The sequence below is a fragment of the Pipistrellus kuhlii genome, unplaced genomic scaffold (assembly GCF_014108245.1).
Source record: "Pipistrellus kuhlii isolate mPipKuh1 unplaced genomic scaffold, mPipKuh1.p scaffold_m20_p_1, whole genome shotgun sequence".
NCBI lineage: Eukaryota > Metazoa > Chordata > Mammalia > Chiroptera > Vespertilionidae > Pipistrellus > Pipistrellus kuhlii.
The window spans coordinates 96,407,487-96,433,732 of record NW_023425404.1 but is presented as its reverse complement, the minus strand read 5'-3'; the positions used below and the strand labels follow the sequence as shown (position 1 = coordinate 96,433,732).

General features: G+C 37.2%; 1 pseudogene; it reads right to left on the bottom strand.

Moving 5' to 3' along the window:
- Positions 1-10,684: 10,684 nt before the first annotated feature.
- Positions 10,685-11,359, bottom strand: LOC118706071 (annotated as a pseudogene).
- Between the last annotated feature and the right edge of the window lie 14,887 nt (positions 11,360-26,246).

Genomic DNA, 26,246 nt, shown 5'->3' with positions numbered 1-26,246 from the left:
GGTGCAGGCCAGTCTGCGGGACACCCCCCCCTCCATGCATGAATTTCATGCACCAGGCCTCTAGTGGCAATATAAAAGACAAAAGTGAGACTCTTAGTGACAAAGTTAGGGATTAAATATGATCAAAGTGTAAGTCTAATGTGCCATGCAAAACATACCCAACATTAAAATTCAATATTACTGTGCTCTCCTTGATTTTTTTCTACTTGACTTTTTTCATGGTATTTTTTTTTTTTAATGTATGCTGTTTTCCTCAGCTTCTTAAAATCAAAGCACCCTAGGGTTTAGTCCTTGGTAATAATCTATTGTCAAGATCCACTCACTTTCTTGATAAACCAAGTCATTATCATAAGATGAAATGCCTTATACAGGCCAGTGATTATGCCCATTTTTTTCCAGCTCATACTTCATTTCCAAATTTTGACCTCATAAATCTATCCGCTTTTAAGACATCTCTAACAGGATATTTAGTAGATGGTACAAATCATCAGAGACTGAACTGAACTCCTGATCTTCCTGGCCAAAGCTGTTCCTCTAGCAACATCTATCATCTCATTTGACATTATCTTTTTTCTTCTTATTTATAGACCAACAAATTTTATGTCCTCTTTCTTTCCTCTTTTTCTTTACACCTTGTGTCATCTATTAGAAAATTCTACCAGCTCTATCTGAAATGTAACAATTCCTCATCACCTCTATTGCTATCCATCTTCTGAGTCCTTATCCTTAATTGCATGGAATACTGAAATATAGCCTTCTAATAGCTCTTCCTATCTAGACCTTCCTCTCATACTTTTATAAAACACAATAGCTAGATTATTTTTATATGGAAGTCAATTTATCACACTTCTATACTTATAAGATTGCATGCAACATTTTCATTCAATACAAATGTCCAATTTCTAATAATGATTCCAGTTATTCTCTAACGTCGAGTCTAACCCCATATTTAACTACTATCCTACTTGATCACTCTGCTTCATATAAAATGGTACCATAGTTTCCCCTCCCTTTAACATACTAGGGATACTCAGTCATAGAGGAATCTGCAGTGATTGCTTTTTTTGACTGAGTTCTTTACTCAATTCCCTACCTCTCTAACATTCATATTTCAAGTGTCATATTCCCAATAAGCCTTATTCTGATTACCATGTTGAAAATTCATTCTATTTTCTTTTCAGCATCCTAAATGCCTTCTATTATACTGTACTCTTTTCTTCTTCTGTAGCATTAATTGATGTACAGTAATGTATTTAAGAAATTCATATTTTGCATTACTCTTAATTTTTTATGTCTGCCTCATTCAATGAGAATTCAGACCCTGCAAAGACAGAGATATTTGCTTTTTTTCCACTATTCTATTCTAGAAATAGAGGACCTGGATATATTAGCTGAAGACCTGGATATTTTAGCTGCTTAGTAAATATTTGCTGAAAAAATTAATGTAGAAAATAATTGTATCATTGACCCTGAATCAAAAATATAGATATAAATACATATTTTCTTAAATTGTATTTTGTTATCTTAATACATATCTACAAAAAAGTACTGAAATTATCTTAAGTACATAATGAATTAATTACCCATTTATAATGAACCACTCAGTAACCACTCAAGTGAGTCAAAACTATTTCTGTGTATAACAGAAACTGTGATGACTGAATAAAGTACCAAATATATATAACATAAAAAGTTGGTGAAATAGAACCAAGTTAGCTAATAAGCAAGGCATTCATCCCTATAGCTATAAAATTATTACAAATATAAAATTGTATAGGCAGGGAAATAATTTTATTGCAGAAAATCAAAAGCACCTTTGTATTAAAACATATTTAGTGAAACATTTCTTTAAATCCTTCCAAGAAGGATTGTTAAGACAAAGTTGAGAGGGAAAAAGAGGGAGGGGACCATTTTATAAAAAGAATAATAAATGTGAGTGCTTATAAACCATATAATCTTTCCAAGTTGTATCTTATGATTTCTGTCTTCAGAGCAAGAGTGTGCATAAGAGCCCAGACAGTGTGGTGCATGGTTGAGCATCAATCTATGAACCAGGAGGTCACAGTTCAATCCCGTCAGGGCACATGCCTGGATTGCAGGTTCCAACCCCAGTGAGAGGCATGCAGGAGGCAGCAGATTAATGATTTTCTCTCATCATTGATGTTTCCATCTCATTCTTCTCCATTCATATCTTAAATCAATAAAAACATATATTTTTAAGAGTGTACATGAGATAATAATGAAAAAATGTTTAATATTGTAAAAAAAAACCTCATTACAGTAAGTGTTTCTCCTTAACAACACTTTAATATTGTTTATGTATCATCTAGCCATATTCCCCAGTAGATAGATGAATTTTAAATAGTTCAAGCTAATCTGGTAAATCTATAATCTTTGTCAGGGCAAATAATATTCATGAGAAACTATCTGGTCAATAATAGAGTAGAGTGACTCTAATGGAATCTTCTGATAAATTTATTTTATTCTAAAAGTAGCTTTGGAATTTTTGCATTCAAATTTAAATAAAAATTGAATTAAACATAAATATAGAATGTTCAAAAATCATAACATTATAGTAGGCTGATTTTTATCACCTCCATATAAAAAATTAGGACTTAATTAATATCCTAAAAGCTATTCCTTTGCCTCTTTCCATAGAAACTAGACTTTTAACACTATATATTAGTCTTGATTGTGCTTTACCTTTACAAACTAGACATAAAATATCTCCCATGTTTTAATCACAACAATAGTTTTGGTTTTTCTCATTCTCATATTTGTATTTTATTACTAGAGGCCCAGTGCATGAAATTTGTGCACAGGGCCGGGGGGGGGGGGTGCCCCCTCAGCCCAGCCTGCACCCTCTCCAATCCAGGACCCTTCAGGAATGTTCGACTGACTGGTTTAGGCCTGATCCCGAGGATGGGCCTAATCTAGCAGAGGGACAACCCTCTCACAATCTGGGACTGCTGGATCCTAACTGCTCACCTGCCTGCCTGCCTAATCACTCCTATTTGCCCTCTGCCAGCTCTGATCACCCCTAAGTGCCCCCCTGCCAATCTGGTTGCCCCCAACTGTCCCAATGGTGGCCTGTTTACCCAGATTTGCCCCCACCCCAACAAACTGGTCTCCCACAACTGTCCCCCCTGCCAGCCTGGGTGGTCTTCACTGTACCCCCTTGCTGGCCTGGTGGTCCTCACTGCTCCTCCTGCCAGCCTGATTGCCCCTAACCCTCTGGCTTGGTCACACCCAAGTGACCCTCCTGCTGGCTTGGTTGTCTTCACTGCCTTCCTCTGCCAGCCTGTTCACCCCTCACTGCCCCCCCTCCTGCTGGCCTGGTTGCCCCACACAGCCTGCTGGTCAGTTGTTTGGTCATCCCTCACTAATGCCTCTGTCAGCCTGGTCGCCCCACACAACATGCTGCTCGATTTTTACTGTGAGGGCATCGTGACCAATTTTATTATCACCCTTTTATTAGTATAGATATTTGTTAACATAACACAACATATTTATACAGTTCATTATTAATGGGGTTTTTGGCAATTATAAATAATGTTTCTAACAATAAAATTCAAAACATGCATTAAATAGGGGGGGTGGGCAGAAAGAGATTAACCAAAGAACTTAATGTGTATATGTGCATAACCCATGGACACAGACAATAGTGCAGTGAAGGCATTGAGGGGAGAGGGCAGAGTATATGATGAGGGTAGAAGAGATCAATGGGGGAAATGTAGACATCTGTAATACTTTTAACAACAAAGATTAACTATAAAAATCACATACATGAATAAACTTTTCCTTGTATAATTTCCTCATTATACTCCATGATTGCACAAAAACTGGATATTTTTGATTTATTAAAATTTTGGCCATTTTGGTAATTGTGTAGAGTTTAATTTGATTTAAAAAAATAATTATGAGCATATTTATTGCCATTGATATATTTCCCCTTTAGTGTAGTATCTAGTAGTATTTATAGGTATCTTATAAATTTATTTCAGTTAATTTATAAGATACCTATATTCATTGTAAATGTTATTTAAGTATATATACCTAATTTTGGAGATAATAGATCAAGAATTCTTAAGGTCATGAATTTGGGCTGTAATGCCTTTTTTCCTTTTTAAAATCTTTATTGTTGGAAGTATTACAGATGTCCCCTTTTCTCCCACATTGACCTCTTCTATCCTGCCCCAATCCCTCTCCCCAGGTCTTCACCACTCTATTATCTGGGTCCATGGGTTATGCATATACGCATACCAGTTCTTTGGTTGATCTCTTCTGACCCACCCACCCTAGTGTGTCTTCCTTTTGAGGTTCCACAGACTATTCCATGCTTCTATATATCTGAATCTATGTTGTATATTAGATTCCATGTGTGAGTGAGATCATGTGGTACTTATCTTTCTCTGACTGACATACAATATTTTGCTTAGCATAGTACTCTCCATGTCCATCCATGCTGTTGCAAATGGAAAGATGTCTTTGTTTTTCACAGCTGCATAGTATTTCATTGTGTATATGTACCATGGGTGTTCTTTTATCCACTCATCTACTGATGGGCACTTGGGTTGTTTCCAATCTTCACTATTGTAAATTGTGCTTCTATAAACATAGAGATGCACATATTATTTCAGATTGGTGTTTACAATGTCTTAGGATATAAATGGGACCACTGGGTCAAATGATAGTTATATTTAATTTTTTGAGGAAACTCCATACTGTTTTCCACAGGGGATGTACAGTTTTCATTCCCATCAGCAGTGTATGAGGGTTCCCTTTACCCACATCCTCACCAACAGTTGCCCTTTGTTGATTTATTGATGGTAGCTATCCTGACAAGTATGAAGTGTTACCTCATTATTGTTTAGATTTGAATTTCTCATATAGTTAGTGACTTCGAGCATTTTTTCATATGTCTACTGACTTTTTGTATAGCCACTTTGGAGATGGGTTTATTTAGGTTCTTTGCCTATTTTTAAATTGGATTATTTATTTTTATTTTGTTAAGTTGTATGAATTATCTATATATTTTGGAGATTAACACCTCATTTGATATATCATTGGCAAATACGTTCTTCCATGCAGTGGCTCACTTGTATTTTGTTGATGGTTTCTTTTGCTATGCAAACGTTTTTTATTTTGATGTAGTCCCATTTGTTTATTTTCTCATTAGCTTTCATTGTCCTAAGAGATGTATCAGTAAATATATTGCTGAGAGATATCTGAGATTTTGCTGTCTATGGTTTTTCCTAGGATTTTTATGTTTTTGACAAATTATATTTAAGTTTTTAATCCATTTTGAGTTTATTCTTGTGTATGGTGTAAGTTGGTAGTCTAATTCCTTTCTTTCTCTCTTTCTTTCTTCTTTTTTTAATGTATCTCTCCAATTTTCCCAAAATCACTTATTTAAGAGACTGGCTTGACTCCATTGTATGCTCTTGCCTCCCTTGTCAAATAGTATTTGAGCATAGTGGCATGGATTGATTTCTGGGTTCTCTGTTCTGTTTTATTGACCTGTGCCAGTACCAAGGTTTTTTTTTTTATTATTACAGTGGTTTTGTAATATAATGTGATATGTGGTATTGTGATTCCTTCAACTTTAATCTTCTTTCTCAAGATTTCTGTGGCTATTCGGGGTCTTTTTTGGTTTCATATACATTTTTGGAGAACTTTTTTAGGTCTGTGAAATAGGCCTTTGGTATTTTAATGAGTATTGCATTGAATCTGTAGATTGCTTTGGGTAGTATGGGCATTTTAATGATATTAGTTCTACTAATCCATAAATAGGGTATATTCTTCCACTTGTTTATATCTTCCTATGTCTCTTTTTTCAATGTCCTGTAGTTTTCTGAGTATAGGTCTTTTACAATACTTCCTTGGTTAAGTTTATTCTTATCTTAATTTTTTTATTGTTGCAATGGTAGTTGGGATTATTTTATTAGTTTCTCTTTCTGAGAGTTCATTTTGGTATATAAAAAATGACATAGATTTGTAGTTGTTCTTTTTGTATCCTACAACATTGCTGAACTCATTTTTTAAATCTAATAGTATTTTTATGTTGTCTTTGGGGTTTTCTTTCTATAATACATGTCACCTGAGAAGACTGACAACTTTATTTCCTCCTTTCCAATTTGGATGCATTTTATTTTTTCTTCTTGTCTAATAGCTATGGCTAGGTCTTCCAGTACTGTGTTGAACAAGATTGGTTAAAGAGGACAGGGGTCTTGTTCTTGTTCTTAGGTGAAATGATTTTATTTTATTTTTCCCATTGAGTATGATGTTGGCTATAGGTTTGTTGTATATTGCTTTTATTATTTTGAGGTATGATACTTCTACCCCACTTGGATGACAGTCTTTATTAAAAAAAAAAAAAAAAGCATTTTGGTTTTTGTCAAATGCTTTTTCTGTATCAATTGATATGATCATGTGATTTTTTTCTTGCAACCTGTTTATGTTATGTATCACATTTATTGATTTGTGAATATACTACTAGCCTTAGATCCTTGGAATAAATCCCACTTGATATGTTGTATGATCTTTTTAAGATATTGCTATATCTGATAAGATAATATTTTGTTGATGATTTCAGCATCTATGTTCATCAGATATATTTTCCTGTAATTTTCTTTCTTTGTGGTATCTTTATCTGGTTTTGAAATTAGGGTAATGCTAGCCTCGTAGATGGAGCTTGGAAGTCTTCCTGCCTCTTAAATGTTTTGGAATAGTTTGAGGAGTATAGGTATTAGATCTTTTTTGAATGTTTGATAAAACTCCCATGTGAAGCTGTCTCAACCAGAGCATTTTTGTTTGCTGAAAGTTTTTAAACTACTGCTTCAATTTCATCAGTAGTTATTGGCTTACTCCAATTTTCTAATTCTTCTCATTAACTTTTGAAAGATTATATTTTTCAAGAAATATGCCCATTTTATCCAGGCTGTTCAGTTTTTTGGAATAAAGTCATTCATAGTATTTTTTTTTTAAAGATCTTTTGTATTTTTGTAGGGTCAGTTGTTTCTTCCTGCTTTTTAATTCCTTTTTCCAATTGCTGCTCTGTTTGAGTGTTTTTCTTCTACCTTGTCTTCTACCTTACTGATTTCACACCCAGCTTCTTCCTGTTTAGTGTTGAAACCTTCCAGGGTATTCTTTATTGCATGTGTCATTCTTCATTTCCTCTAGATTGTTATTCACATTACTGTATTTCTTATTCAGCTACATATAATTGTCATTAAGTTGTTTGGAAACATCACTCAACTTGTTTAAGCATCCTTATAACTATTACTTTGAATTCTTTATCTGACAATTTATGTGACTCTATTTCATTTAGTTCTTTTTCTGGCAATTCCTCCTTTTCTTTTATTTGGGGGTTGTTTCTTTGTTTCCCCATTTATTTTGCTTCTATGTCTTAGATTTAACTACTATGCATCCAAGTCATTGTGGGATGGCTGTATGTAGTAGGTGTTTTGTGGAACCCAGTGGTGCAATCTCTTAGAACTCCTGAGCTCAGTGTTGTAGGAAAACCCCTAACTTGAGTTGTTTAAGTTCCCCGGATGTAATTTGATCTTGGATGTCATTGTTCCTTTCATGAGCAGATTCACCTCTCAGGGTGGCTGACCATGTGACTCACCCTTGACCACATCCTGGAAGCTGTTGTGGAGGTGCTGTCTAAACAAAACAAAGTGCGACATGTCAAAACATGGCACAAAAAAACAAAACAAGAATCTATACAATACCCCTACATTACCAACAAAAGCAACCACCAAAGAAAAGAGAATTAGGAAAGAGAAAAGAGAACAATAGGAAAAAAATAAAAAAAATATGTGGGGAAACAAAATCAACCAGCCAACCAACCAAAAAAAACCCAAAAAAGCACAAATAAAAAACTACAATAAAAGGGGAAGTAGAATATATACATGCAAAGCTTAAATAAAGAAAATAAGAATTAGAGGAATAGGGAAGGAAGACAGTTTAGAATAAAGGAGGGAGAAAAGAAATGAAAAGATAAGAAAAAATTGAAAATAAAAATAGAGGAGAAAGCAGAAAGACCCAAATTAAGAAAAAGGGGGGAAAAGATAAGAAAGAAAGCAGGAGAAAGAGAAAGGAGAGTGAAAAGAGGGGGAAAATTGAGTAGTGAAAGCAAGATAAATTGAGTAAGCAAAGGGAAGAGGAAAATTAGATATATAAATGAAATAACAGAGATCAGAATAATAACAAATCAATAAAGCAGATATAATAGATAAAGAAGATAAATTTAAAAGAATGGAGTGGGGAGAGTAAAACTAGTAAAGGTAAGAGAGAAGAAAAAGTGAGGAGAAAGAAGAAAAGAAAAAAAAATAAGTGAAGCAGTGTTCATTTCAGCCAAGTTTAATACCCCATGGAGTTTGCTTTGGACCTTATTCTTCTGTTCTGTCTGCTGATTCCGGACTTCCTATTAGTTACTTAGGAGCTAACCACTGCCAGGCACTATCTTTTGGCTTTTAGCAACTTGTTTAAAGTTTCAAGTGATCCACTATTCCACCAATTATGTCTGTCTCCACAGACCTTACCTACAAGCCTAAGAAGCCAATTTACCCTCTAAAGTACAATAGATTTGTTAGCCACACAGGGCTAAGGGCTGGGTTAGCAAAATTTCCCTGGTTCCCTGGACTCTCCCTCTGCCTGTCTTTGCCTGCTAGCCAGCTATCAATCTTAATCACTCAAAAGTCTATTTCTGAAAGGGCTTTATGTGGGGTAGGTGCCCATGCGCTTTCAGGGAATATGATGGGTGTGTTCTCCTGTCCCAGAGCTACTCCTTCCTAAGTGGCCCAAATATTACTCTGCCTGTGGCTGGACAGAGAGCCTTGTATGGAGACCAGTGGGATTGGCTGGGAACCTGGGTTTTTTACCAGTCTGGTTCCCAGATTTTGGGGATGGAAAAGGCCCCTCCTCCAATCAGGTCACTGAGAGCTCCTTGAGACTGTTCAGGCCATAAGATTGGCCTTTGCATTTGTTTTCTCTGAAAAGCTCAAAATGCAGGGTGTGGCATGCAGATCTCCTTACAGTGGGTTAGGCTGTATCCTCTGTCCTAGCTCTTCTCATAGCAGCTGGTTGCTCTCTATCTCTTTCCCTTCCTCTCTGTAAAAAATCAATAATATATATATATTTTTAAAAATGGCATTTTCAGTTTAAAATGCCTATGAAGATCAAATGCAGGACTTCTGGCTACTGCTTCCAGCAGCCTTGCAGCCTCTTGCTGCTGGATGCATATGTGGACTCAGGTCATGGTTCTGATACTCCAGACTGTGGAGCACAGCGTGGGCTTTGAACCTCTGAGGGAACAGAACCTCTTATATATCATTAATCCCTCCTCTCTTGGCCTGCTGGCCTACAGCCCCTGGGAACTGGGTCCTCTCCTCTCATGACCTCACCCCTCCTACAGGTCTCCAGGTGTTTTCCGTCCTTCAGTGATATACATGTCCTCCTCAGCTGGACCTCAGTTGTTAATTCCAAGAGAATGTTCTCTAATTTAGTTGTATTTCCAGTCTGGCACTAGGACAAGGTGTAGGACAGGTCTGCCTATTCATCCACCAATTTGTCCAAACATAATGCCTTTTTCTATCTTCTATTATTATTGTACTAGAGACCCGGTGCATGAAAATTCATGCACTCAGGGGGGGTCCCTCAGCGGGGCCTGCACCTCTCACAATCTGGGACTCCTCTGGTAAGGTCCCTGGCTGTAGCCAGCCACCAGGGCCTATCGGGGCTTTCCTTCCCTTGGCTGCCAGCAGCTTGTCCCATCCCGCTGCTACCGCTGCTTGCCATCTGTGTGGTGCTGCCCCCATCTCATGCCACCAATCACATACTTCTGCATCCGACAGACATAGGGTGCATTTGCTTACCTGGCCTGGTCCTCTCTCTGTGTAGCAATCGCTGTCAGCTGGTAGTCTGGGCTTCCCTTTTTTTTTTTTTTTTTTTTTTTTTTTTTAAGTAAGAGTAATGTTTATTGAGTGATACAGAACTGAGTACTATGAAGGGTTTACCAGGATGGAAATGCACTGTACCCTGCCTCTGCCACCCCCAACACCCAGAGACTACAGTACTCAGAAGTTACACGCAACAGCCATAACTGCTGAATATCTGTTTGTAGCAAACAAACCATAGCATATTTATACTGTATCACACTGAGTGATTATAAAAATCTATTTATATATTACTTGTATAAATATTTTTTATAAACAAATATTTTTAAAAAGAAAGTATAAAAAAAAAATTACATTTCAAGGCTTTGCCAGGACAGCCAGTCTGTAAACATTCAGTGAGTATGTGCTTTGGAAGGGCACCCATGTCTTGTGCCCACACAGCAACTCCAGCTGCCACTCCAGGCAGGACTGAGCTGGACCATGGAGGGTGGGTACAGCAGGGCCTGGCACTGTGCCCTTCTTCAGCCTTGCATCAGGATCAGGGTCAGGGTCAGGGCTGGGGGCAGGCAGTTTTACTCTGAGTTCCATCCTCAGCCTAATATTGGTTGCAACTCATGGCTTTTTCCTCAGAGGTCCTTTGGGTGGGTGCCCTGGTGGAGAGGCCGGAGAAGTGCCCACAGCTGCCTGGTTGGGCATCTCTCTGGCCCAGAGCCTCTGTCCTGCCTCCTGCAAGCTTGGCCCAGGCAGAACAGGCCCCCCTCAGGACTACTTTGATGCTGGGTTTCATCAGCCTGGGTTTCTTGCCCTGGTGTGGCTAATATGAGTTTCACAAAAAAGCCCAGCCAATGCTGGCTGTGCTGAGCCTCACTGAAGAGTTTTTCATGCAGCAAGAAAAAGCCCTCTGGCACCTTACTCCTCCTCTTCCTCTTCCTCTTCCTTCTCCCAGCCCATGGTCACTTCTTCTCTAGATGCTCCAGCAGTTGGTTGCCTTCTGAGTCAGGGGTCTTAATGCTGTGGGTCCTGACAATGTCCGTTGAGCATCAGGATGAGCTGTTACCACTCCTGCTTCAGCTCCTCTATCTAGGTTTTCAGCTCCGCATTCATGAGCTCCAGTCACTCAGATTCCCGCTGCAGAAACTCCGTCTGCTCCTTCTTCTTGCTCCTGGGGCTGCCACTACTTTGTTCTTTCTTGGTGCCTTTTCCTCCACTCCTCTTCCTCCTCTAGCTCACTTTTTACAGGTTGAGTGAGGTCTCTTGCCCAGTTTCACTTCCAGGAAGTGCAAAGGGGAGATCATGGCCCCAATGTTGCAGATGTCAGCGAATTTCAGCTCCTCTGCAGTCAGGGAGGAGCAGGGAAGTCTGGTCAGGGGGCTGAACCCTGGCAGAGAGACCGCAGTCAGAGAAGGGTCTGGGATCTGCCCAGGCATCATAGCAGGAGGAGGGACAGTCCAGCCTTGCAGAAGCCATAGCGGAAGCAGTGTCCCCAAGGCCAGGGCCGACTGCAGGTGCCACTGCCGCCCTGTTGCCAAGCTCCTCCAGTGCCCAGGCCCTTCCTGGAGCCAGCCCCACCTCCCTTCACAGCCACTGAGCGGCCTGGGCCTCCCTCTTTGGGGTAATGGTGTGGTGATGGCAGGTCCCCTGACCAATCTCATTGCACCAGCCTTGGCTAGCCTGGAGCCAGTGCATGTCACAGCTTGGTTGTCTGGAAGGTCGACCGGATGGTTGTTCTGCTGTTCAGTCCTTAGGCTGATTTGCATATTATGCTTTTATTATTATAGATTGTTTTTTACATTTAAGTCTTAAAGCTATTTGGAATTTATTTTTGCATATGGTATAAAGTAATGGCCCAAATAAACAAGTTATTCAGCAAAATTGTTTTGAAAAATTATAATTTTTATACTATTTCTCTTTGTTATAAGTGACTACCAAGTGATTTAATTTGTGTGTATTTGTTTTTGCATTCACTATTTTATAGTTCGTTTATCCTTCAGTTAACACAACATAATCTTAATTATTTTAGATTTATAATGTATTTTATTGTTCAGCTTACTTTCTTATATTTAAGATTATATTGGATATTGTAGGCCAATTTGAATTTCTATATAAATTTTGATTTTTTAAAATTTTACTACAGAAAGACCTGAATTTTTATACAGAATTGCATAGATTAACATAGACAAATAAATAGATAATTGATGTCTTTACAATATTGATTGATCCAGTATATAAATATGATACATTATTTTAATAATCTCCAGGGGAAAATTAACAGTAATTCATTAATTGTGATATGATATAGATGTTTGTAGATATTTTTAATCAGGTTAAAGGAGTTTCTGTTTATACTTTTCTGACCTTGCATCATACGTGGGCATTTTGTATTTATTGAGGCTATCATTCTATTTTTCTTATATTCTTTTATTTTAATTAATAAAAAATCTGTACTTTAAAATATATATATTTTAAATATATATTATTGATTTTTTACAGAGAGGAAGGGAGAGGGATAGAGAGTTTGAAACATTGATGAGAGAGAAACATCGATCTGCTGCCTCCTGCATACCCCCTACTGAGGATGTGTCTACAACCAAGGTACATGCCCTTGACCAGAATCAAACCTGTGACCTTTCAGTTGGCAGGTCAACACTCTATCCACCTAGCCAAACCAGTTAGGGCTGTACTTTTAAAATAATTGTAGTACATTATTGTACAATGATGGTCTTTAAAAATATATTATTGATTTTAGAGAGAGGGCATGGGAGAGAGAGAGAGATTGATGAGAGAGAAACATCTGTCATTTACTTCCTGACTGGCCCCTAGTAGCGATCAAGCCAACAATCCATGCATGTGCCCTGTCCAGGAATCAGATCTGTGTCCTCTTGGTGCATTGGTTGATGCTCAACCACATCCACACTGGCTGGGCAACAATGGTTTTCATTTGTTTATATTTTGCTTTGGTATTTGCATCTATATTGCCCTACATTTATAATATTAGTGTCAGGTTTTGTTATCAAGTTTATTTAAACCATATGAAGTCAGTCACAAAGATATTTTTCTTTTTCTCTTTCTGAAAAATATTTGTTTTACATTGGTATTATGTTTTCTTTACACTTTGGGGATCCAGCAGTGAAGAGGTGAGTACTGAATTTATGAGGAAGTGTTTAAGCATAAATTCAATTTACAAAAGAAGTAGAGAGCTTATAAGTGAATTTATCCATTTTAGTTAAATTTTAAAATTTATTGGCATGATGTTGCTGATGGTGTTTTATTGTCTAATCCTGTTATTGGAAATTGGTGCTTTTGTTAGCTGAGTCCTCCATTAAGCAGACACTAAGACAGGAATACTAAATGCTATGAAATATGATGATTTGCTTATCATGTAAATAATATTTAGTATTTAGACTTTTAACAGTAATGTGTTGACATTCATAATCTCATTTGAATATATTTTGAAATCTAAGGTTAATATTTTTAGAGACATTTTATTTCCTCCCATGACTAACAACTGATTTTTTCTGGCTACTCCTTGTTACCCTACCCGTGCAGATGTCATCTCCTACAGAATAAATGATACTTAACTCCATAACAAATAGAAGGACTTCTTTCACAGAATGAAGACAATTAATCAAAAATGCAAACCCTCCAAGACATAATGAAAAATAAATCTACCACGACTGTAATGCATCTATAATGTGTCAATGACTAATATAGTAGCACCTCTTCCTGTTATTTATATTCTTGTGTACTGTAATCCTTAGAATGATTTGGTTTTCTTGCTTTATATTTAATTTCTGTATCCTCCCCATACTGGTTAAAGTTTTCCTTGTGTCTTTCAGAGTTTTTGCTGCAAAACAACAACAACAACAACAACAAATGCTTCTTTTCCACTTCTGAATTTTATTTTCATTTCTGAATTTCAAATGACAATTGACTTACCAACACCATTTACTCTGTGCTCTCCCACGTGTAAAGCTGTGCATTCTTTCACATCTCCTGTGAAAAGGCCCAGAGAAAAGACCTCAAGTTTTGAGTCCAATGTCATTTCAATTATATTAATGTCAGTCCCCTGACGCATTTAGACTCATAGTTATATAATTACAGTGCCTTCTTATTTCCATTATTTACTTTCTTCTTTCTCATTTTTTCCTAATTATTTAAAGACTTCTATCCAGACTCATATTCTCTTCCTTCTCCCACAAATTTTCTGCCATTATCAGAGATGTGTTCAGATTTCACACTAATAATCTGTCCAATTCAAATGTTTCATTTTCTTGACCACTTAATTAATGAAGTAGTTTTTTCTTACAGCTTGACTCATTTAAAACTTGTCATCCACAAAATTACTACTTAAAACATCCCACTTTGTGAATATGGTCTCTTATTCTTCAAAATTTCTTAAGAATTATGTCTTGAAGAAATCCAGTTCTCTTAGAAATTACATTTGGAATCTTTCACAATATACCCTTTTCTATCACAGAGGTCTTTTCTCTGGGCCTCAATTCTCATAACTGGAAATCCTATCCAGCTTCAGGCTTAATTTATTCAAGAAATCAGTAACACTTACGAGGACTCTAGATCTGACTACTAAGTGTGGCTTCATCTTCTGGTGGGCAGCAAGATGTCTCCCATTGTTACAGGCATCCTATCCAGAGAGGAAGGGGAAAAAGAAACACCATCTTTATCTGCACTTTCTCTAAGGAATCCATCATCATTTTTTATTCAAAGTGTTGCAGTAACCTGCTAACTAGTTTCTGCCTATTTAATGTCTTCTCCATAGTAATAATTGTCCATGAAATGACTAAATTGTTAATACATAGATATTTCTATTTCACTTGCTTAAAGTCCTTAAATGTCTTCTCAGCACACCTTCTAAATTTTTAAAAGGTCTAAAGATTCCTTTAAATTAAAACATGCCTCCTGCCAAACACTCCATAACATCTTGAAAGTATTACTCTTGTTACTATCTTTACAAGCCATTTTTATTTGTTTATTTATAGACAAACTTGTTATATTTTTTTGCCTTCATACATGCTAGACTTTATTGCTGAAATACTTTTTTTTTTTCCTGACCATTACTTTATTTTTTTTATAACTGACAACTTTTGCTCATTAGTTTTCAAGAAATTACTTCTGCACAGGTCAATTATCTATATTTTATGCTCTTACTATACACCCAGCCTTTCCTTTGAGGCACTTATCACAATAGCATTTGTATAACTCCTACCCTTTAAAAATATTCATCTTTTTTCCATAATTCTTAGCTTCTTGAGGTCAAATGCCATCTGCCTGTCTCATTCTGATGTGCTCTCAGAAGAAAGTATATGGTACATAATAATACATATATACACACAACACACACGTGATAAAAATAGATATGAAAATAGATACAAAGGTAATGTCTATTTTATATTAGATAATTTATATTTTCCCACATAGATTTTCTGTTTATCACACTTCCCACACCTTTTCTATTTTGCAGCAGATAATTTGGCTCTGATTTCAAATAGAAATAAGTGAGTAACTGAGAACACTAACTTGGTTTTCTTCATCCACAAGCAAAATGTTTTGTTACACTTCTTCTTTATTATTAATATTTTATTCATTGAACTTAGAAATCATATTTTTATAGAACCAAGTAGAAATAGTGTGTAATATCCTCCAGCTGTATTTATCTTTCATCTGTAAAAGCACAAATGATGAAACTTGAGTCAATCAGGGATACAGGTTTCCTTGGAACAATAATGAAAGACCAGAGAAGTTAAGAAGAATAAATTTTAGCAAAGCAATTGGGTCAATGGTAACACCGGGGCCTGTGTAGACAGGAAAAGAGAACCAGTCCATTACTACTGGCAGACTACCCTCAATATAAGGGTTGGTGTATAGATATAATTTAGATAAGGGTGATACTGGTGGATAATATCAAAAATTAGTTTTAGAAATAGATTTTGGCTTCCAGATGGGACAGTAGGTAATGTGGTACTCACATCCTCCCACAACAGTTATATAAATGTCTCATCACTGGGTTGTTCACCTGAAACTAATATAATATTGTACATCAACTGTAATTGAAAAATTAAAAAACTATATATTTAAAAAATTTATTTTAGGGATCTCTTATTCTACTACACAGGTTTAGTCTTCAGGGGAGTGGAGTTAATTGAAGTGGCCAAATACTTATAAACACTTTATTTATAATATATATAAAATATATAGTAAATATAATATATGTAATACCATCTATATAATAAAAGACTAAGTGACCATTACAGCGGAACGACCAGAACGACCGGTCACTCTGATGTGCTCTAACCACCAGGTGTAGACACTCAATGCAGGAGCTGCCCCCTGGTGGTGGATCTAGAGAACTAGACTGCCTGGATTCAGAGCCAGTCTCTGTTACGTAATACCCTGTTTCCCCGAAAATAAGACAGTGTCTTATATTAATTTTTTCTCCCAAAGTTGCGCTAGGTCTTATTTTCAGGGGATGTCTTATCTTTCCATGCACTAGGTCTTATTTTCGGGGAAACACGGTAGCTACGCAAATTGGTAATCATCTATAACTTTTCAATGTCTGAGTTTCCTTTTTTGTAAAACAGTGATGGTATTTCTAACATGTTAGTTTTATTGCTAAGATTAAATGGAAAAAATATGTAAACCATCTTGAATAGTGTATTGAATCTATGTGCAATAAATATTATATCTTGTTTCTTTATTTTTGAGTACTGGGAAATATTGACACCTGTTCTCATTGATATTTTTAGTACCATAGAAGGAAGCTTTATAAAAATTAGAGAGACTACGGAGTCAAGAAAGTGAATTTGTATATTTCAGCTTGATTTTGTCAGCTATATAAGAAGCTGAGATATCGATAGATTATTTCTTTCAGTTCTAAGATTCTATCATTCCATCCACTAACTTTTAATCTACAAGTAAAATAAAGAAATTATTTTAAATTACTATTTATTATTCAGGGCAAAAGTAGGATTACAACTGTAATTTATCCTTGTATTATTATTTATTAATTATGGTATAATTTATTAATTATTAATTATAGTATTATTTTTCATATGAATTACTATAAACTTACTTTTGACCATCCCTGTATTCATTTAAAAAATAAACACGGAATCACATATCTTTTCCAGACTTACTTGGATACCTTTTCGATTATTTTTTTTTTTACAGAAACAATAAATACCATATTATTATAGTAAGTTGTAAATCTTAGAATAAAATAAATAATTTATTAATGCACTTATCAGACACTAGAGGCCCAGCACAGAAATTCATGCATAGGTGGGGTCCCTCAACCTGGCCAGTGGTCAGTTCCAATCAGGCCTGTCTCCCACCCTGATTGGGGCCTGGGACCAATTGGGGCAGGCCAGCTGAGGGGAGGAACCATGGAAGGTTGGCTGGCCAGCCCGCCCCAATTGGCCCTGATCAGGGCCACCAGTTTGTGAGAGGTGCTGCCCCATCAGGGCTGTTGGGGCAGGAAGACTGGGGAAGGGATTGTGGGAGGTTGGCCAGCCAGCCCATCAAAGTTAGGGACAATGGGGGTGGGCCTCGGGGGATGGTCCATGTGAGATTGGTGAATTGGGTGGAGGGGAGGGGCCGCAGGCCAGCCAGGGGGAGGTGCCATGGGAGGTTGGCTGTGGGATTTCACTGACCACCAGGGAGTAGCTCCTGTCTTGAGCATCTGCTCCCTGGTGGTCAGTGTGTATCGTAGCTACTGGTCAGTCATCTGGTCATAATGGTCACTTAGGCTTTTATATATAGACCAGAGGCCCAGTGCACAAAATTCGTGTACTGGGGTCCCTCGGCCCAACCTGCACCCTCTACAATCCAGGAGCTCTCAGGGGATGTCCTACTGATGGCTTAGGCCCACTCCCCATGGTTCTCTGCTCTCGGTGGGCCTTGAGGTTTTACTGCAGCCATGGATATGAAGCCCCCATGCCTTTCTCTCCTCTCTCTGCCTGCCTCCACCATGCATCATGCGAAGGGAGCCGCAATGCCCTGCAGTGTGCTCTGTCTGCCAGGCCTGGGGTATTCCCGCTGCCTCTTCTCTAAGGAAGCCCCCAAGCCCTGCTGTCTGGGTTCTGTTTGCTGGGCCTGGGGCATCCCTGCTGCCATGGACTAAGGAAATATCCATGCCCTGCTGTCCAGGCTCTATCTGCCATATATGAGGGTGGATCAGGCCTCACTGCTTGGCCCTCTCAACCCTGGTGGGGTGACAGGCCCAGACACTGCAGCAGTGGTGGAGCTGAGAGGCTGGATCTGCCCCCTCTGGAGGCAGACCTAGCCTCACTGCTCCTGTGAACAAACCGGACACTCCAGCAGTGGGGCTGAGGGAACTGGGTGCCGCCATCTTGTGGCTATGGGGGCCACCATTTGTGTCACGGAGTGATGGTTAATTTGCATATTACTCTATTATTAGGTAAGATAATTACACCTTACTTTACAACTTGCATATTAAACAAATCCTGAAGCATGTCTTATGCTGACTTAAATCTTTCATCATTAATTGAGGTGAAGTAGATGAATATTTTCCTAGTTTTATTTTTAATTCCTTCTCTTCAAATTATGTATTAGCATTATAAATAAATTAGTTTTCATTTCCTTTTTATACATACTAGTTAAATACTCATTTTCAATTTGTCTGTAAGATGAGTGTATTGCCCTTAAGCTATGTATTGGGTTGATTTCTCAATGTTTTTTTTAAATTATCATATAACCTTGAAAATATTTTTTTACCTCCTTGGGAAATATTTTAGGTATTCCTTTACTAAAAATTAATTTTATATATATATATATATATATATATATATATATATATATATATTCACATACACTAATAGAATCATATTATTTTAAAGGTTCATCACTGCTAAATATTATCTAATAAACTGGTATCAATTGAGGAACTTTTAAGTAAGGATTAATATATTTAAAAATATGCTATCTATTATAATGTTACTGAGTATTTCAGTTTCTCTGCAGCAGTGCTTCCTGAAATTTTATACATTATGGCACACAGATAAAATGACTAAAATTATTTAATCTTGGATTGAACTGCAGAGTTGTCTACATGTGCTTTTGCATAAAAATTCATTGTGTGTGTGTGTGTATATATATATATATATATATATATAAAATAATTTTTAGAAGATAAAATATAAAAATATTATTGGAATAGTTGTATATGTGTCATGAATGTAGATAAACCTTTACATCTAGTTTTAACCTTGAAATGGCTATATTTAATGCTTACACAGACTTTAACTGATTATAGCTTCAGATTCTTTTTTTTAATCTTCAGATTCTTATTGGTAACTATCTTCAATAAACTGCATACTTAGATAATTTTTTAAACCACAAACTAATTTTTGCCATTATTCAAAAATATATGAGGAAAATTATATATAAAGAATCCATCTTTTTTCCCCCTAAGTTAGAAATTTAAATATTGAGAGTAAAATTAGGGTTTGAATTAAGTGAAAGCATTCAATCTCGAGTACTTTAAAATAGTAATGGTGCCCTAGTTAAAGAAATCAACATGTATTTGTAGAGTACCTGCCTTCTTCCCTTACCCCTAGTTTCCCTTCAGTCTCATTTACATTCAGTTGAACAGTGCCCCACATTTTTTTGTTTTTAAGACCTAGGATATTCTCTTTTGCAGCAGTATATACTCCTTGGCCATGAGGATTAAAGGAACATCTGAACCTGGTTGATGAGGTGGATGTCAAGTTCATAGTGCCTCATTAGCTATGCAAGCACTAAAATAATGAATTTGTATTTTATTTTTGTATTTGCTGCCTACAGGTAATGTGTGTGGTGAATTCTGCTTGAACTTCTTCTCTGAAGTTCTTGATAAAGCTAAAAAGAAATTGGCTGAGGTCTGTGGTAACTCCTAAAGAGCATGTTGTGGCATCTTAGTGGGCAAGCTTTGATTCATAGTATAGGTATTTATCTACCTAATGCCTAATGTAAGTCAATCATGCAAGAGGAGATAATTTCTATGATATCAATAATGATTTCAGTTACACCTTATGAGTAAAACATATGCATTCTTAACATTTTTTGTCAATTAGGACAGAATACTCTTAAAATATTAAACTTTCCTATCCTGCCAATCTCCAACATTAAATAAGTCTTTGAGTCCTCACATAGTACATTCTAGGCACTATGCTAGTCACGGGAGTTAAAATGGTAAGCAAAACAATGATAATAGTTATACATTTACAATGTGTTTTTCTAGTTCATTTATAGTATGTGATCATTAGAATATCATAAAGCAAATAGTTGCATAAAAATAAACTCAGTCTTATTGGGGAGCAATAGAACCAACAAAATTAAATAGCATAGAGATTATTTGACAAGCTAATATTAGACATTATATTAATCCCAGCCCAACTATTTCTTTATCTATCAGGGAAAATAACTAATTTATTTCTTATTTGGTTAAAACTTTGTATTGGGGATAAAATGTTGAAATGGAATTCAATTCTGACACTAACTCTGAGGAGTAATATTAGATTCCACAAGTTAAAGAGAAAGGTTCCCAATAAGACTGTTCTCATTCCATATGCCAGTTGCAAGGTCAGGACACCCTAGTCATATGCACTTCTGACCAACGTCTAAAAATACAGGAAGTTCCCACAACCCCCATAAGGTTCTATAATTCACTGAGACAAACACAGAATCTAGGAAAGAACTTTAGTTATGATTATAGTTTATAATAAAGGACACAAATGAGGACCACCAAATGAAGGGAAACAAAGAGCATGACAAAGAGGGTCCTGAACACAGAGCTTCCATGTTCTTTCCCTGTGAAATGAGGACATATTACCCTCTGGTCACATTATTGTGTTCACCCTCAGGGATCTTCCCCAAGCTCCAGTTTCCAGAGATTTTTATGGAGGTTTGATAACCCAAGCATGGTTGATTTAATCATTGACTGTGTATGTGGCCTTGAATCCTTAGTTGATCTTTGTAGCATGACCTACCCCTATCCTGACTCACCTCTTTGACATAAATATCAAAAGATCCACCAAGAGTCACCTACTTAACATAAACTATCAGAGTCCACCATGAATAACAAAGGGACTCCTTTCACTCAGGAAAGTCCAAAGATTTGAAAACGCCCCCAAGGAACTCAGAACAAAGCCAGATGATTTTTTGTTGTTGTTGTTATAACACATAGGAGTATGGAAGCAAAACAAAACTGTTTCTCTCCAATTATAAGTCCAAAAGCAGCAAATTCATCTACCCTGTAGAGCATTGGGACCTATAAAGTAGCATGTACCACTCAGTACAGGTAGAGAACTATTATGAGCTGTTTTCTTCTGTGGGCCTGACAAGAATACAAGGTGTTATAAAGGGGTTTGGGTGTGTGCTGGGGGTGAATGATTAAGAGCAAAACATGGTAGAGTCTAAGGAGAACTCAGCCCTGGGAAATAAAGACTGTATTCAGAGAACAAGTCCACCTTTTCTTACTCCCAAGTATCTGAGCAAGAGCCAAATAAGTTGCCTGAGTCTAATTCGGCCCAGAGAAAACTGGAGAAAAAGATGTGGCAGCTGAGTAGGAACCTGTGAACATAACTGAGTTGGTTTGCTCCAATAACAATAATACATCTGGGGGACAGCTGAAATTGAAATCATCACATGATGAAGTTTTCAACACTCAATATTACTCTCCAAAAAGCACATGTATCCTATAAGTATAAATATGGTACTTAAATTTATATATGTTAATAATTACTACATTTGCATGATTCAATGCTATAGTAGTTCTAACAATTTCTTTGCTATCTAATAGCACATGCTATATTTTCTGAATGATTATTATGCTACAAAAAGAATGACCCAAGGATTTCCACTTGAGTTTTACTATTCTGATGATCTTCACTTCATGATTCAGGGAAGCAAGATTAATACACTGCCATTTATTGTCTATACCAATAAAAGAGAAAGATGCAAATTGACCATACCTCTGTGACACCCACCAGCCAATCAGGAGTCAGTATGTAAATTAACCCAACACACATGGCAGATTAATTTGCATAAGTGGGTGCCAAGTGGCCTGGGTTCCCAGAAACATCCTTTGGACCCAAGCCGCCCCTAGCCTGTAGGTCCATGCATAAGCCCTGAGCGGCCAGGGGTGTTCTGGGAGTGGCCTACGGGCACCAGCACCAAGTAGCCCAGGTCCCAGGTTGAGTGGCAAGGAGTGCCAATCGCAAGCAGTTGTGGGGTGGGGCAGGAACTTCCACCCCAAAACCACTTGTGAATGCACCCCAGCCTGTCAGACACGTGATCATGGAGCCATTGGGGTGGGGGGGGGTGCCCCTGGCAGTCTCCATGTGCTGTGTCTGCTGGGTTCATGTCTCACAGCCCGCAAACACAGCGAATGAGGAGCCACTAGGCTTGGGCCCAGGAAACACACCCCTAACTCAGTGGACACAATGCAGGGGATCCTCTGAGCGTGGGCTGCAGAGGAAAGATCTTTTCTATTTTAAAAAAATATATTTTATTGATTTTTTTGTTATATATAGAGAGAAGAGGGGAGAGGGATAAACTGTCAGAAACATTGATTGTAGGGAAACATCAATCAGCTGCCTCCTGTACACTCCCCACTGGGGATGTGCCCCCAACCAAGGTACATACTATTAACAGGAATTAAATCTTGGACCCTTGAATCTGCAGGCTGATCCTCTATCCACTGAGCCAAACCAGTTCTAGCATAAACACCTTTTCTGACCACTCATTGGCTAATCTCCCTGTATGCCGCCACTTGCAGTGTTCTTGATAACTTGAGTAATAAGAATCCAAGAAGGTGAACTAGGGTTTTTCCACCTCACTCCTAGAGAAAAAAAATGAAAATCCATTGCTGGAGGAACTAAGAAATGTCATACTTTTATAAATTCATTCTTTATCATGGTAATACACAACAAAAAATGATAACATATTTTGTCATGCCGGGCTTCCTGACTCACTTTCACACTCTGATTCTGTAGTCTGAGAGGGTAGGTAATTTTGTATAGTTGTATAGTTGTATAGTTGGAAACTAATTGGAGCATATTTACATTAATACAAAATGAAAAAAAATCCTATACTCTCATATTTATTTGTAAAAGAAAACCATAATTCCAGATTTGACCAATCAGCAAAGCAAATGAGACCCATTCTTACAACCTAGGTTAATTCAGAGTCTCTGGTAAGTGCGCCCATATTAATAAATTCAGTCCCAACTAGGACTTTGTTCTATACTCTTTTTTCTAGTAAACTCAAAATTTATTTATTTTTTACATCTTCTTCAGATTATTTAAATCTTAGTTTTTCTCTTCCAGAGGGAGTATATCTTGTTCTGTGACCACAGTGAGCTAAGAAATTGAAATCCTGAGCCGAGTAATTTCCTCATGTAGTTTGTCCAATGCGGGTAGCAGTACAAACACTTCCATTATTTTCAAATTTCAATCCACCACATGAAAGTATAGAAGAAATATCCACAATAAGACCTGATCAACTGACTTGAAATAACTCCAATGTATCACTGACTCCCAAAACTACTGCATTCAACTTGGCAAGACTGGGAGCCCTAATCAAGAACTTGAGGAAACATGAAGGTGTTGCCAAAGCAGCAAAGTAAAGCTTACTGCCTTTGTCCTGAAACATGCATGCAAGAAGTATTTTATACACAACTTCTGTCCCATATCAGAACACTAGTTACAGAGGATCCGGGAACATGAAGTGTAAGCACTTTATCCTCTTCATTACAAGAAATTATGCTCAGAATGTATTAAAATTATTGCAGAGTTCACTACTATAAATTATTAGTAGGGACTTAGTTATGTGTTTAACTATATGTATAGATATATTAGTGTGTTGAAAGTACCAAAAATATACACTGACCTGTTAAATCATGTTAATTAGTTTGAAGGAGGATCGAGAAGAGAAGTGAAGAGCCATTTTATAAGGGAGAAAAAATGAAAAAATTAAATTCATCAATATATGCAATATTAGATATGTGTGCAAATGGAATTAGAAAATATTGAGTTACATCTCTCTCTATTAATCTGTAGAAATATTCATGCCAGATATGATAATATAAAAAGTATATTTGGGTTATACTTATAGTATAATTTATAGTGTAATAATAATAACATATTATATTTTAATTTTGAAATAATCCACAAACAACTCTCATTTAAGGTGTATGTCTTGAGTTTGTCTGTATAAGTAAAGAAAAAATCATGGGAGAAACAGCTGGAATCATTATTTGAATTGTGTGTTTATTTTCACTATAATGATATATTTATGTTATAATGTTTTTAAATTTACATACAGATAATTTAAATTTTAAAGTCTTTTTTATAGAATTAAGTCTTCATAATTGGTTGAGCCATGTAAATAAAATGATTATTTCCAAACATTAATATTAATTATTATTTCTCAGTTTCAATAGTATATGCACTTTTACAAGAATGATTCTTAAGCCAACATATAATAAGAACAAATTGTAAATAGTAAGAATCAAATAGAATAAATTACAACAGGAGTTTTGATGAGGCAGTGAATGATTAGCCTTAGAATAAGGGAGGTAACAGCTTAATTTATGCATATGTAATACTAGAGGCCTGGTGCACAAAATTTGTGCATGGGGGGTGTGTCCCTCAGCCCAGCCTATACCCTTTCCAATTTGGGACCCCTCAAGAGATGTCCAACTGCCCATTTAGGCCCGATCCCTACTAAGATTGGGCCTAAACGGGCAGATATCCCTCTCACAATCCAGCACTGCCTGCCTTTCTGATTGCCCCTAACAATCCAACTACTTGCCTGCCTGACTTTCTGATTGCCCCTAACCACTTCTGCCTGCTAGCCTGATCATCGCCTAACCACTCCCCTAACCTGCCTGATTGATGCCTAACTGCTCTACTATTTGCCTCTAAGTTCCCTCCCTTAACTGCCCTCCCATGTAGGCCTGGTCACCCCTAACTGCCCTCCCCTGCAGATCTAGTTCCCCACAACTGCCCTTCCCTGCAGGCCCAGTTGCCTCCAACTTCCCTCCTCTGCTGGCCTGGTCACTCCTAACTGCCCTCCCCTGCTGGCCTGATATCCCACAACTACCTTCCCATGCAGGCCTGATTCCTCCCAACTGTCCTTCTCTGCTGGCCATCTTGTGGTGGCCATCTTGTGTCCACATGGGAGCAGGATCTGACCACATGGGGGCAACCATCTTGTGTTTTGGAGTGATGGTCAATTTGCATATTACTCTTTTATTAGATAGGATAATCAGCAATTGGCACCTTTAGAAAAGAGCCAAATTGCTTTGTAGATAGGAACAGTGACGTGGGCAATTTTTTCTTTAACTTATTTTTTTACGCTATAGCTTTTTGTATTCAGTATTATAACTATTCTTGGCAATGTTTTATTCCAGATGAGTATGATTCTTCTGAGGTTTATAATAAAGACATATATAAAATGCTTATAACTAAAATATATCAGATACACCTTTCTATTTTGTAGAGAAGATACACTGTAATAAGAAAGTCTATTTTATTCTTTTTTGTGTTTCCTAGCAGGATATGGACAAGATGTCAACTTACTTCCTAATCTCTTTTTCACCTTGTTATTGCAACTGTTTCAAATTTAAAGCATAAGAAATGCTAAGGAAAAGGTATATTATATTGAACACATTATCTCAATAGGAAAACTAGTTTACTCTTTGGATATAAGAGCTTTTCTCCTCATTATTTATTCACTTTATTATTGCTATTATCATAGTCCAAAAGTTAAAAGGTAAACCCAGTTTATAAGATACTAAAGGCCTACTACACAAAATATGTGTACTCAGGGGTCCCTGAGCCTGGTCTGCACCCTCTTGCAATCCTGGAGCCCTTGGGGAATGTCCTACTGACAGCTTAGGCCCACTCACTGGGAGTCTAAGCCAGCAGTCTGACACCTTGCAGGAGAGGCTCTTGCTAGGGCACTGTGCTCACAAGCTGTGAGCCCGCTTCTGGCTGAACTGTGCCTCACCTGTGTGAGTGCACTGACCACCAGGGAGGAGCTCCTGCATTTAGCATCTGCCTCCTGGTGGTCAGTGCATGTCAGAGTGACCAGTAGTTCCACCATTCAGTTGATTTGCACATTAGCCTTTTATTATATAGGATACTTTGGATTCTTTAACTTTTAGGTAAGCAGGCCATGTGGTATTCTCTGGCTTGCTCTAAAATCATTAACAAAACATACATCCTTTATTTTATTCATGTCTTTTCATGCTTTTATTCTGATGATGGCCTATTAGGAGTATTATGTCTATTATGCTTCAAAAATTTTGAGGTAAACATATGT